Raw genomic sequence first — 13,508 nt, 5'->3', positions numbered from 1 at the left:
CAGAACCGCACTAGACACATTTCTGTGCAAGTGGTGATGTGAAAGCACATGTAGCAGCACATGTAGGGGCTTGGCATGCATGTGTTTGCCCATATGGAGTATTTTCTGCATCATAGGCACTCTTTCATAATGTTAAGGCTTTCAATGTTTACAGCAGACTGAAAACCCACCTTTTTGATATAGCTTTCAACCCTACTCCTCTGCCTTCCAACCCAGCCCGCTGATTAACTGTTCCCCTTAACTGTATCCATGACATCCTGTTTGTCTTTGGGAAGCAGAGCTGAGAATGTGATGTCATAATGCCTCATTCCACCAATAAGAGCCAACTACATCAATGATGTCACAATGGCTTCATTGTCCTGTACTCCCCTCTGCCCTCCAACCCAGCCCGCTGATTAACCGTTCCCCTTAACTGTATCCATGACATCTTGTTTGTCTGTTTTGCCTGTTTAGATTGTAAGCTCTTTCGAGCAGGGACTGTTTTCTTACTCTTTGTGACTCTGTGCAGCGCTGCATGCGTCTGGTAGTGCTATAGAAATAATTAATAATAGTAGTAGTAATTATTGGTGCTAATTGGCAATAATTAGAATTTACACACACATCCTTATAGTCACTATTTTCCGTGCGGATCTGAAAAGGAGGCATGGACATGGGAGGGGGTATGGGCAGGTCAGGAGCATTTCTATAATTTGCGTGCAGTGCTATAGACGTAAGTGGGGGGAGGGTACATGCCTAATAAAGCCTGTTGCTTCTGTCTCTATATCACCAACACTTGCCCCTTCCTGTCTGAGCACACTACCTGGACCCTTGTCCACACCCTCATAACCTCATGCTTAGACTACTGCAATCTACTTCTAACATGTCTCCCGCTGAACCACCTCTCCCCCCCTCCCTCACCGCAAGCAGTGCGAAACTCGGCTGCACGACTTATCTTCTGCCAACCTCGCTATGCTCCCCTCAACCCTCTCTTTAAATCGCTTCACTGGCTCCCTATCCGTCTCCGCATACGGTTCAAACTCCTATTGCTAACCTAGAGTGTGTTCATGCCACAGCCCCTCTGAATCTCTTCTCTCTCCTTATACTCCTCCCTGAGAACTCCGTTCCTTAGACAAACTGATTTCATCTTACCCTTCTCTTCCATTTCCAATTCCAGACTTCGTTCAAGTTTCAAGTTTTATTGTGTTTGATATACTGACCATTAACGTGTATCTGGCCGGTTTACAATGCTAAAAAAGAAAAATGGGATAAAAAAAGTAAAATAATAATTATATATATATATATATATATATATATATATATATATGGAGGAGTGAACATTATAAAGACAATAAACAAGGACTTACATGAATTTGAGGGTAATAAGGGGAAGGGAGGGTCAATAAATACATTATTAAAATGAAATTTAAAAGAAAGGGAGGAGGGGGAGGATATAACATCAGGGATAGGGTCGCTTCATAAAAGTGGTTGAGATTATTTTACTACTTGGGAAAGGAAGTATTTAGAGATTATGATATGCTTCTTGAAAAAGAAATGTTTTTAGTTTGGTCTTGAATTTAACGAGAAGATTTTCATGACGGAGTTGGAATAAACTCCCTGAGTCCGTCTGCCCCGCCCCTTTCCTTCTCTTATTCAAAAGTGGGCTGAAAACCTACCTTTCTGAGACAGCCTTCAACTCGTAACCCTACTCCCCTCTGCTCAGCACCCTAGCTAGCAGTTTAACCATCTCCTCTGACTGTAACCCCTACCCTGGCATCCTGTTTGCCTGTCTTGATTGTTTAGATTGTAAGCTCACTCGAGCAGGGACTGTCTCCTTTGTAACTCTGTACAGCGCTGTGTAATTCTGGTAGCACTCTAGAAATAATTAATAGCAGTAGTAGTAATTTAAGCATGGGGATTTCCATGAGGGTTCAGCTGGTATAAATCCTGGCTGCGGACCCCAGCGCTAAGCTCTATTCTATAAATGCATTTATTTATTCTATAAGACTCCAGCATTCATATACAAGCTATTAATACCATATCACCCAAGCAGAACCTTAAGATCTAATGAGCAAAATTTATTGACCATTCCTTCCTTGAAGATTATTAATACCAGACAGCAGTTTATCTTTTCGATAACCGCTCCACAGACTTGGAACGCTCTTCCAATTTATTTAAGAATGGAGCAGGATTTAGGAAAATTTAAAAGTAATCTAAAAACATTTCTTTTTAACGATGCTTTTAATATTTAATTCAATAATTTTAAGGCCAGTGATTTTATTATTCTATGTTTTAGCGTTATATGTTTCCCTATTGTGCTTTTCCTTTGTTTTGCTTTTCTTTAATCAATTGTATTTCAAAACCCTATCTTACCTTATGTAATGAGAACATGTATTAATTAATTACCCGATGTTATTATTTAAGTTTGTATTGTTTGTCTCTCATTGAATGTATTTAAAAATGTTCATCGCTTAGAATTTGATTAAGTGATTAATCAAGAGAAATAATAAACTTGAAACTTGAAACTTTACAAAATTTGGGGGCCACTTACAAGATTGAGTCTATAGTGCTAAATGGTTACCACTGCGCTAAACAGTCGATGCTCTCTATATAACACTATCTGAAGAGCACTATCCATACAGGCCCCAGTTGCAGCAGTACAAGTCGACAGATCTTCCTGGCAATGAGCAGGGCAGCCAAGTGTCTGTAGGCCAAGTCACACCCTAGCCCCATTTTGAAAAGGAACAGAATTGAGATGTATAGGTCAGGACATCTCCAGTTTCAATTGTAGTATAAAACAGAATCTGCTGACATAGAGGCCATTCTAAATATAGCCTAAACATCCATTAAAAAAAAAAAAAAAAGTAAATTTATAGAATATAGAGGTTTAGAAAACAGGTACATTAACTGGATATCTCTGCAATCTTCGAAATGGAACTGGTTATATTCCTGAGGCTAATCTTGACAGTTTGGTATGTGGGGAGCCAAGAGCCACTGAGAGATTAAGGGGGCAACCTTCTCCTAATCCCTCCAGTGGAGTACTGCTCAATAGCAGCTGTTTGCTAAATCCTAACCGTGCTTGAGAGCAGGTGTAACTCTTAATGTGGATTTGGGACATGGACATTTAGTCCTTTTCTGAAATAGGAACTAAACATTTGTGATCTTGTGAAGCCTTTGTCCTACCCAAATCACCACCAGGCCATGCCCCCTTGCGATTCCCATGGCCTTGGGTCTAATGCATGCACAGGGCAGGATTAATTCACCGAGGGCCCCTAGGCACACAAGTCCACTGGGCCCCCTGCCCCATCCCCATTTATTTACCCATTTCCTTTCTTTCTTTTTAATCATCTTATTTATTTCTGCAGCTGAGTTTACAGAGGTTTCAAGCAATTTGAAATGTTCTATTCCCTTCATTTTGCACTTTTGTTTCACTCAATGTAAAAAATATTTATTCATCACATAAAAAAATTCACTGGTTTGTTGAAATGATGCAAGTTTTCCATATCACTGCCTTGAAAATAAATATTTTTTTTCCTTAGTCTTTTGAGTGCATTACTTCTGAAGAATACATTGGTCAATAAATTCATTTTGCTCCACTTCCACTTTAGATAGGGCTTCGTACTGAATTCGATACCTTTCCAGCTGCATTTTTTTTCTCTGCTATTAATGCATGCAGCTATTGCTGTTATGCTTCTCTTTGCTATTGATCTGAGCAAATTTCTAGCACCAAACGCCTTCATTTTCTTGTTTTCAGCTTGTTTTGCTAGTTGATCAACAAGGTCAATTAAGCCCCCGACTATTTTTTTTTTTTTAAACTGCCCTATTTTATCCACAAACTCCCTGCATTCTTCTTTGAGTTCTGTTGTTTGCTATGCAACATCTGGATTCAAAATCCACAATTTGTTCAACTCATCAAAGTGCAGACCCGCATCTCCCAGAATGTTTTTGGCCATAGTTAAACATAAAATCTGCTTCTCCTTTAGATGCAGCCGGCTGCCATCCATGGGGTCCGGGTCCTTCCTCCCCCGTGATGCCTTAACCTCCCCCCACCCGCGTCATGACGTAACAAGAAAGGAAGCTGGCATGTGCAGTGTTAGAGCGAACTGAACCCAGGCTGGGGGGCTCTAACAGGAATGACATAACTTCCTGTTTCGGAGGAGAAGGGAATACAGCGCGCGCAGTGTTAAGAGCCCTGCCGCTTGGGTTCAGTTCGCTTGTGGGCAGTGGGCAAGAGGGCAGCGAGGGTATGGAAGAGAGGGAAGCTGACCTGCCCTGTTTGTTCCCTCCTAACGCCAGCCCTGGGGCCCCCCTCATATTTTCAGGCCCGAGGCAGATGCGTACTGGGCCTACCCTTTAATCCAGCCCTGTGCATGCACATCTGAGATTTTGTAAAACGGAGACAGACATTTTTGCAAGATAAACATTTAAGTGCCAGTTTATGCACATATTAAACTGAAATAAGGTTTGTGGTATATTTGCAGAGAAAAAGTGTGGTACGAAAGTGCAATGATTTCATTTAGAGCCTCACAGCAGCTTGCTCCCACCAGTCAGTACCATTTCATCTGGGCAGTAGTCTGAATCTGAAAGACCAAAAATAACAATTTTCTCCTAAGAGCTACCAGGCAGACTGAGCTAGCAGAGCTAGCAAATTTTCTGTTGTCTCTGGACAGGTTTCCTCCTGTAACACTAAACCGTTTCGTGTTCTTAGATTTATTCCAAATTATTTTTCTGGTGAAATTTTAGTTCTCTTGATGACTGAAAGACTGGCAGTACTGTACTGGAATCTGAAGTTAATTTACCCATAGAATGAATGCATCAACTTTCTCCATGCCGCCGTCTGGTCATAAGGTTATGTATACTGGACTTACAGTGCCATCTGCTGGTAATTCTGAATATTTATATTGCGTAAACAAATATTGGATGTACATTTTCAATAGGGTGGGCTGCCAGACAATTTTATGAGATTTGCCAAAGACATTATCTGTTCAAAGCAGATTACAACTACAACTAAAACCAACCGACAAAACCCCATATATATATATATATAAAAGACTCACAACTTACACATACCTGGTTATAATCTATTCAATACTAGCACCTAGGGCATTCAGGGAGATGCAACTGTCCATCTGGCCATAACCTACACCTATTGCATCCTCTCCCCTTATTCCCGTGTTCTCTTACCCTAGCCCTTCCTAAGTGGAAAGTTACTTCCTTTACCTCATTTGTCTCCTGCACATTTTCTTCCATGACCACTTTCCACATTCTTGGCTCCTTGCATATTCTCCAAACCTAGAAGTAAAAAAAAAAAAAATTCCAGACACTCCAAAACACTGCTGCATGCTCTGCAAACTGATTTGATTATATTTCTCCGCTGCTTCAGAAATTGCATTGGCTTCCCATTCACTACAGAGTTCAGTTCAAGATTCGTACTTTGACCCATAAAACCATTCACACTGGTCTCCTGGATTATTTGGCAAAACTAACTGTTCCTTATACCCCAGCTTATTGTTTAGGCTTCATTAATGGTCATAGGCTAGTTCTACCATGCCCACAAGAGGCCTATAATGAGGCCACACAAAAGAGGGCCTTCTAGTTTATGGCTCCATTTTTCTGGAATAAGCTCCTGTTGGCCAACAGATCCGAGCATTCTTTAAAGAAATTTAAGACTTCATTTTGCTTAAGACTTTTTTAACCGAGGCACTCCTCGATGATAACTATTCTGTGTGGGACACATGAACAGTACTTTGGGTAATGTTTTTCTTTTTTGTTTAAAATGAATGTTTCTTGTATGTGTGTTACTTTTTATATTAAACTATGGCTTTCATTTCCTATATTATAACTTTATTTTAGAATGATATTATAACTTTATTTTAGAATGTACATCACATTGATTTATGCGCTACAAAAGCGATTTGGCAAATTATAATAAACATAAACAGTCTCCCATTTGCCCCTCTCTCTTTGAGATTATGCTCTTCTCCCCTTTCTCCTAAAGCCCTGCCATAATGATATATTATATAGAAAGAAATCGTAAGCCCAATGTATATCATAATGAGATCAATATGATAGTGAACCCCAGAGAATGGACCCAGGTCTAAAGCTCTGGGAACAAAGCGTTTTCTTTGGAGTTCCTAAGCTATATGAAGCCTCTCAGTAGGATTTTTCAAATTCAGATTACCATTTTTGTTTCCCATCAAGTATATGTGCTGCAAATTTTCCTTATTAGTGAACTAAGGGAAATCAGCTTCACTGTGTCTTCTGTTTGATGGTGTATGCTGCCACCTAGTGAATGATGGTAAACATATTTTTTGAGTTTTTCAGTTCATGCTGTTTTGATCACAGAAGGCTGACTGCTTACCTGCCACAGAAAACTGCTCTTCATGTGTTGCCAATTGCTCTGTTTGAACTATGAGTCTTCTGCATTTGATAATATGGTTAGGAATAGAATATGATTGGAGATGAGATGCTAATTGTTACAAAGCTGGAAAGAATCCTTCCTTGGGATAGCTTATAGTGATTTCAATGTAACAAAACTACTACTACTACTTATCATTTCTATAATACTGCTAAATGTACACCGCTGTATGTTAAAACATTCAAGAGACATTCCCTGCTCAGTAGAGCTTAAGATCTAATCAAACAGGCACACAGGACATGTAGGGGGTTAGGAGTTAAAATCAACCTCGAAAAAGTGGGCTTTTAGCCTAGATTTAAATACTGCCAGGGAAGGAACTTGATCTACTGACAAGAGAACGACACGGGACAAATTTGTCCCCGTTGGAACACAATTTCCCTCTCTCGTCCCCACAAGTTTTATCACTGTCCCTATCCCTGCCCCATTCCTGTAAGCTCAGCCTTAACCCCCACAAGCCTCGAACACTTATGATTTTAAAGTGTTTGTGTCTAGTGCAGATGAGGATGGAGCTTGCAGGAATGAGGCAGGGACAGGAAAAGAACTCATGGGGACGGGGGAAAAATTTGTCCCCACATCATTCTCTACTCAGGCAGTCTGTTCCAGGCACATGGTGACAGAATCACAAGATGGAGCCAATGCAAGGGTGCACAGAAAGAGAAACATAGCTAGAATAGAGAAGAAAGGTATTCACGTAGAACAAAATCTTTTCCAGAGAAATGAAAATGGTAAAACCAGAGGACATAATTTGAGGTTGAGGGGTGGGGGGGCTCAAGAGCAATGTAAGGAAATTCTTCTTTATGGAGAGGGAGGTGGATGCCTGGGAATGGGCTCCCAGGGGAGGTGGCAGAGAGGAAAACGGTGACAGAGTTTAAAAAAGCGTGGGATGAACACAGAGGATCTCGAATCAGAAAATAATGGTATATACTGAAGAACTAAGGCCAGTACTGGGCAGACTTGCACGGTCTGTGTCCGTATATGGCCATTTAGTTGAGGATGGGCTGGGGAGGGCTTCGATGGTTTAGATGGGCTGGAGTGAGCTTTCAATGAGACTTCAGTAAATGGAACCTAAGCACAGTTTTGGCCCAGAAATAGCTAAGAAGAAGGAAAATGTAAATTAAAATCAGTAATTTAAAGAGAGGCAGACTGAATGGACCATTCGGGTCTTTATCTGCCATCATCTACTATGTTACTATACCATTGTCAGGGCAGGTGAAGGCTATTAGATGCCCTAAGCAAATGTTCAGCCTTGTGGCCCCTCCAATTAACACTTAAATCCACTGACCCCCTCACAATCTGGGTAAATGGGCTATTTAAAAACTGTCTTCCTTCTTTTGAGTTTGTGTGGTGGTCAGGATCTTTGTTTTGCTTTGACTACCCAGCTGCTCTTTGTCACCCCCAGAAGCTGCTGCCCTAGTTCAAGCCAAGTTTGTTTTATTTTGAATGCCAGAATCCCAATAGATGGTGTAAGTGGTTTACAATTAAATATAAATAAGATTCAATAGAAGATATTTATAATTTATTGCTTATATTCCACTTTTATTCAAAGTGGATTACACCCAATCCCATATACTGTATATAATAAAAACAATACAAATTCATCATTTATACATCACATACGTCAAAAATTTCATCAAACATGACATAGCAACACTCTTCATACATCTATAAAAGACATTAGCAACCAATCCATTCTGCCAGTGCAGCAATATCAAAGTAAATATTTCTTCTGACAAAAACGATGACATTTCAAGAGTTTCTTAAACTGGCGCAAAACTCTTTGTTGTCGAAGCTTATTTACTCTGTTGGTCCTGCGCATGAGAGTTAGTTCATTTATTTATCTATCTCTATATTTATATTCTTTGCAACCTTGGAATTACTGGCAGAGACCAATAAAACTACAACATTCATCTTACACACAAAACCAAACAAAAAGCTCCATCATATCATAAAATGATGCTGTTATTTACTCTTTGATATCTTGTTAATAAATGCATGAAGCCTAATTATCAAAGAGACCTGAAAAGGAAGGTACAATTTTAAAAAAGATTGATAGCTGAGAAGATAGAAAAGATATTTTCTCTCTTGCGCTCCAGTATTCATAGTCTGTCACACTCTGAATCAGATTAAGGTGTGTAGGCAAACTAGGGACATGCCTCGGGCCCAAATGTTTAGGGGAGCCCCATCAGATATGTTCAGGATTCAGGAGGCTAGGATTACCAACTTGTCTGGATTTTTTTTCAGGACTCAAAAAAAAAATTATATATTACCTGTCTCAAGGCCCAAAGAATGGCTATGTATGTGGATATTTTTCAGAGTTCAGCTCACTACAGCTCTCCATGCTCCCCCTTCCACTGCAGAGGTTGTGGTAGGCTCCACAATGGAATGGCTGCTCTAGTCATAGGAAGGAGGGGATAAATTGCAAGAGCTGGGGGGGAAGCAGATGTCTGTGCACAGGGTCTTTGGAGAGAACTAGTGGAACTAGTGAGTGGGCTGGGGCTGGGGGTTGTTGAAAAGGATTAGGACTGAAGAAAGGGGGAAAGTGTGATGATAGCCAGACCTGGGGAGGAGGCACCGTCTGAATGAACACATGAACAGCACTTGTGTGTGTTTCTGGAGAGGACAGTCTCATATAAATAAAGTTTCACTTTGAAAATGTGGGCTGGAATGATGAAAGTTCTGTGAAGAGAAAATTTATATCTTGCCCTTAAATCTCACTCTTTTGAACAGTCCACACTTGGAATCTCTGGTTTGTACCAGAGGCAATGGAGAGTGAAAATAACTTGCCCAGCTTTCCTGATTCTCAACCCATTGCTCCAGAACGATAGATTAGGTTCTTAGCTCAATAATCGTGGTTCTATTAGGATACACAGGAATAGGGTTATCAGATTTCCTCTTTAAAAAAAAAAAAGAGGACACCTGATCCCACCTCATTCTGCCCCCAGCCCTGCCTGGTCCTTCCACATCTCATTATCCAACTCTTCAATAGAACTGGGAACTAGAGTACACTTCTCCCTCCGAATCCGCTGTTTCAGTATCCGCAGATTTGGTTATTCGCAATTTTTTTTTTTTTTTTTAAATAGCTAATTCCGGACCTTCCCTGCCTCCCTCCCAGCATCCAAGACTTTACCTGGTGGTCTAGTGGGCTTTTGGGGCAGAAACGATCTTCCTACACTCCTGCCCCATGAAGATCACTGATAGAAAATTACAGCTGTGAGTTCCCGTCATAGTCTTGAGAGAAACCTTTCCCTGCAGCCAATATGATTCAGACAAACAAGCACCAGAAGTCACAGTAGATACTTCAATTATTCCTTATGGGGGACATCGGGGTGGGGTCTGAAGTTTTGAGTTTTTAGTGGTTTCTGTAGTTAGTACTTGGATTCCCCTCCACAATCCTAAAATTGCTATTTTTTTGTTTTTGCTTCTGTCTCCAACAGCCCGTTTTTGGCACAATTTTTTTTAACAGCGGCTGTAGTACTTACAGGCCTGAAAGGGCCCAAGGCCTGTAAGTCCAAGAACAGCTTTCTACAATTTCATAACTTGTTTGTCTGTTTTGACTGTTGCTCTGGCTGACTTATGGCTCTAGCCAGTTCCACCTGCGTTCTTGTCAGTATTACCTGGTATCTGTTGATTGTTGTACAGGAAGAGTAGATGGCCTATCTGACCGTGTTTGAACCTTTATATATTGGTATTGTTGATTTTTGACTACTGCAATGCAATCCTACTGGGCGTTCCAAAATACATGATTAAACAGATTCAAACGGTACAAAATGCAGCAGCAAGATTTCTACTGGGAAAATTGAGGCACATGAGTGCCACCCCCCTACTGAAAGAACTACACTGGCTCCCTATTGAAAGCAGGATGAAATTCAAGATCCTACTACTGATGCTCAAAATCATTCATTTCTCTGAACCACGATATCTAACGACCAGACCACATCGGCACACAACAACACACGTACTACATTCGAGCCAAAATCACCTGCTGGAAATTCCCTCCTTCAGAGACATCAAATACAAAAGCGTCAGTAAAAGAATGTTCTCAGTGATGGCTCCAAGTTGGTGGAATGCCCTCCCGATGGAACTAAAACTAGAAAAAGATACCGGAAAGTTCAAGAAAGGGTTAAAGACCATCCTCTTCATAGACTACTTTAGCCAATAAAACAACATAGAGGAGACAGATGGCTAGCCCCCCTCCCCTTCCCCCCCTCCCCAATCAGGAACTCGATAGGAAGATCACAATAGGATATAAATAGACCAAGGGCTGAAGCCCAGAAAACTAGATTCTGAGGAAGATAATACTTCAAAGATAAACATAAAACATGAATACAGATACACGTAGACAGACTATATTTAGTTGAATTGGCCAAACTTCTTAAGAGGTGTGTAAATATTGTGTACTTAGCTGCAATAGTAAACCTAATATTAGATATGAATATAGGTAGGACAATTGATTTGGTATGAACAGATACATATAAGTATGATGATCGATGTGCCATTAACATAAGTAGGATGATTGATTATGACCTAATTATACTGGTATTAATAACTCTATTGTAATACCACTACAGAAGCCCCTGTAACTCTGTAAAGAGCCCATGTATTGTAACACCTCACAGATGGATCTTTGTAGCTCTGTATTGTAACACCTTTTACAGAAGTTCATACAAACCGCTCTGAATTGACTCCCCAGTCATTAGTAGCAGTATAGAAGCTCACAATAAACAGCAGACTTTTGGACATGTGCTATCCTCTTTGAGGTATAAGCATTGCACACTATAAAAGAAGCCATTCAATGTTGTTAAGTTTGTAGTTCATCTGCGGAGTGAATACGTACACTGCCCAGAAGCCCCTCCCATGGAAATGGCTCCTAGTTTGAGCGTTAAGTGGCTACCTGATTTGTGAGAGACTAAAGGATGCAGTTTCTAACTACGGTGATGCATTACCTGATATCTGTTCCAGTATTACCTGATATCTGTTGATATATTAATAACAGCAAACTTTTGAACATGTGCTATCCTGTATATGTTTGAGGGACAAACATTGCACACTATAAAAGAAGCCATTCTATGTTGTTAAGCTCATAGTTCATCTGTGGAGTGAACACGTACACTGCCCAGAAGCCCCTCTTGTGGAAATGGCTCCTAGTCTGGCCGTTAAGGGTTTCCCCAGTTTGTGAGAGACTAAAGGATGCAGTTTCTAACTATGGTGATATATCTTTTCTTTACTAATAAATATTATATGTAGTTTTAATAGAAACTGGTGTGTGTTGTTCTATTCTCTATATAGAAATTGGTGGGAAGTCAAACATTTTGCACTGACCTGTTGTAAGGTATAGCTGGTGTGACAAACCTACTGCATTCCTGAGGTTTGTCACAGGGAAATGTAGGAAAGTATACAAACCCCAATGCAGAAGGGTAACCAGGTCAGTGCCCAAGATGATAGGTTAGCTGACTACCCTGTGAGTGATGAAGAAGAAATGGAAATAGAACAGGAAAGCTTTGACTTACCTAGGGCAGTCCCAAAGCTAGGCAAGAAGAACCTGCCTTTCTATTAACCAGTGCCTGTAAGGCAGAAAGCTCACAAACAGTTTCCCTTCAGAGAAACGGCACAGGCTGAGGAGGGAATGCCCTTCCTCCATCAGAAGCCAAGGGGGAGTGTTCTTTCCCTCAGTTTAAAGCCAGGCTCGTTAGAGAGCAAGGGAGAAGAGAAAGAAACTTGGCAGAAGCAGCAGGATATGAGCAGAGGCAGAAAGTGCAGAACAGCTTGCCTCAGACGCTGCAGGGCAGTTCAACAGCCCTGACTGGGAGATGACTGAAGAGCTGGCTGGTAACTTACCTCCAGAATTCTTTCCTCCAGAGCCGATGGTGGTGAAAGATAATAGCACTGTGGTTGAGAGCTGGCTAGATGAAATGGAGATAGCTGAGTCAACTGTGAGTCTGTGAAAAGATGGGTTTTTTTTTTTACTGCCTGGTTTTTTGTTTGTTCATCTCGTGGAGAGGCTGACTATGTGAGCTATTAGAGGAATGTAATCCTGAACTGCAGTGTTTCCATAGTTTGCTGAGCTCTAAGAAATGTGACAGTTTTCTCCTCTTCATGAAATGTGAGCTGCTGAGCCAAACGCTAGTCTGTAGTTTTAGCCTGGTAAAACCTAAGGCACCCTGGTTTCAGGACGCATGCAAGAGCCCAGTTGGGAGCTGACAACTGTGTAATGTAATTAGCCTGCATGCCTCCTAGGAACGGAGATTGAGAATCTGAGAGTAAACCTGCTCCGTTTCCTTTGGGAAGGTCCAGCCCAGCTGGAGAATGATTGCATTGCTGAAAAACACAGACTGCCTGTAAGCAATACTATGAATGTTCTTCCTATAGCTCTGCATTGAAAAGCTGTGTATGTTAACTATTTCACTGCTAAGCTTTAATTGAAAGCTAATGAACTGTAATTTGGACTGGCATCAGGAGGTATGCTCAATTAAAGGACTCTGGGACAGAGGACTATATATGGTTTGCAAAGCATGCCCAGAGTTGATTATTGAGACTCGGTGAAGGAAGTGAAAACTTTTGGTTTTTTGTTTGTATTGTTTTCATGCTACCAGGAAACCTGGGTTGCATGATGACTCTGCAGCCGGTGGCCAAATAAAGCTTAAATTTTGTACCAAGGCCATTCTGACAACCGTGTTTTTCTTTAAAGTCATTGGAAGTAAGCTTGGTTAGGCATTTGCCTAGGGGCAGCCAACTTGAAAGGATACCCTAATTCTAAAGGGACCACGCCAGGAGCGAACAATGTAACTGTTGTAGTGTTAGAATGAATTGTTAATGCATAAGCAAACACTTACCAACAAGCAGCAGAGAGAGAGTTGCCAAGGATCTAAAAAAAAAAAAAAAAAAGTATATATTGTGATAGGAACCCTGCACAGGACTCAGAATACCACACTTATCATTGACCCAGTCCTACACCTGAAACGAGTTTTAAACCTTGGATTGTCCAGAAGGAAAGAAAGAAACAGCCCAGAGTAGGAAGTTTTAATGCTGGCCCTTTAAGAAACCCCAGAGCAGAGCCCTAGGGAGAAAGAATAGTTCCCTTTAAAGAGCCTGCTGAGGTAATCATGGGGGGAGGGAC

At 40.9% G+C, this 13,508-nt stretch overlaps 1 pseudogene; it reads right to left on the bottom strand.

The window, feature by feature from the left end:
• Positions 1–3,528: 3,528 nt before the first annotated feature.
• LOC117363339 lies at positions 3,529–3,929 on the bottom strand (annotated as a pseudogene).
• Between the last annotated feature and the right edge of the window lie 9,579 nt (positions 3,930–13,508).

This window comes from Geotrypetes seraphini, chromosome 7 (genome assembly GCF_902459505.1).
Source record: "Geotrypetes seraphini chromosome 7, aGeoSer1.1, whole genome shotgun sequence".
Classification (NCBI taxonomy): Eukaryota; Metazoa; Chordata; class Amphibia; order Gymnophiona; family Dermophiidae; genus Geotrypetes; species Geotrypetes seraphini.
Note: the sequence above shows the minus strand (reverse complement) of the source record. Positions and strands in the feature narration are given on the sequence as shown.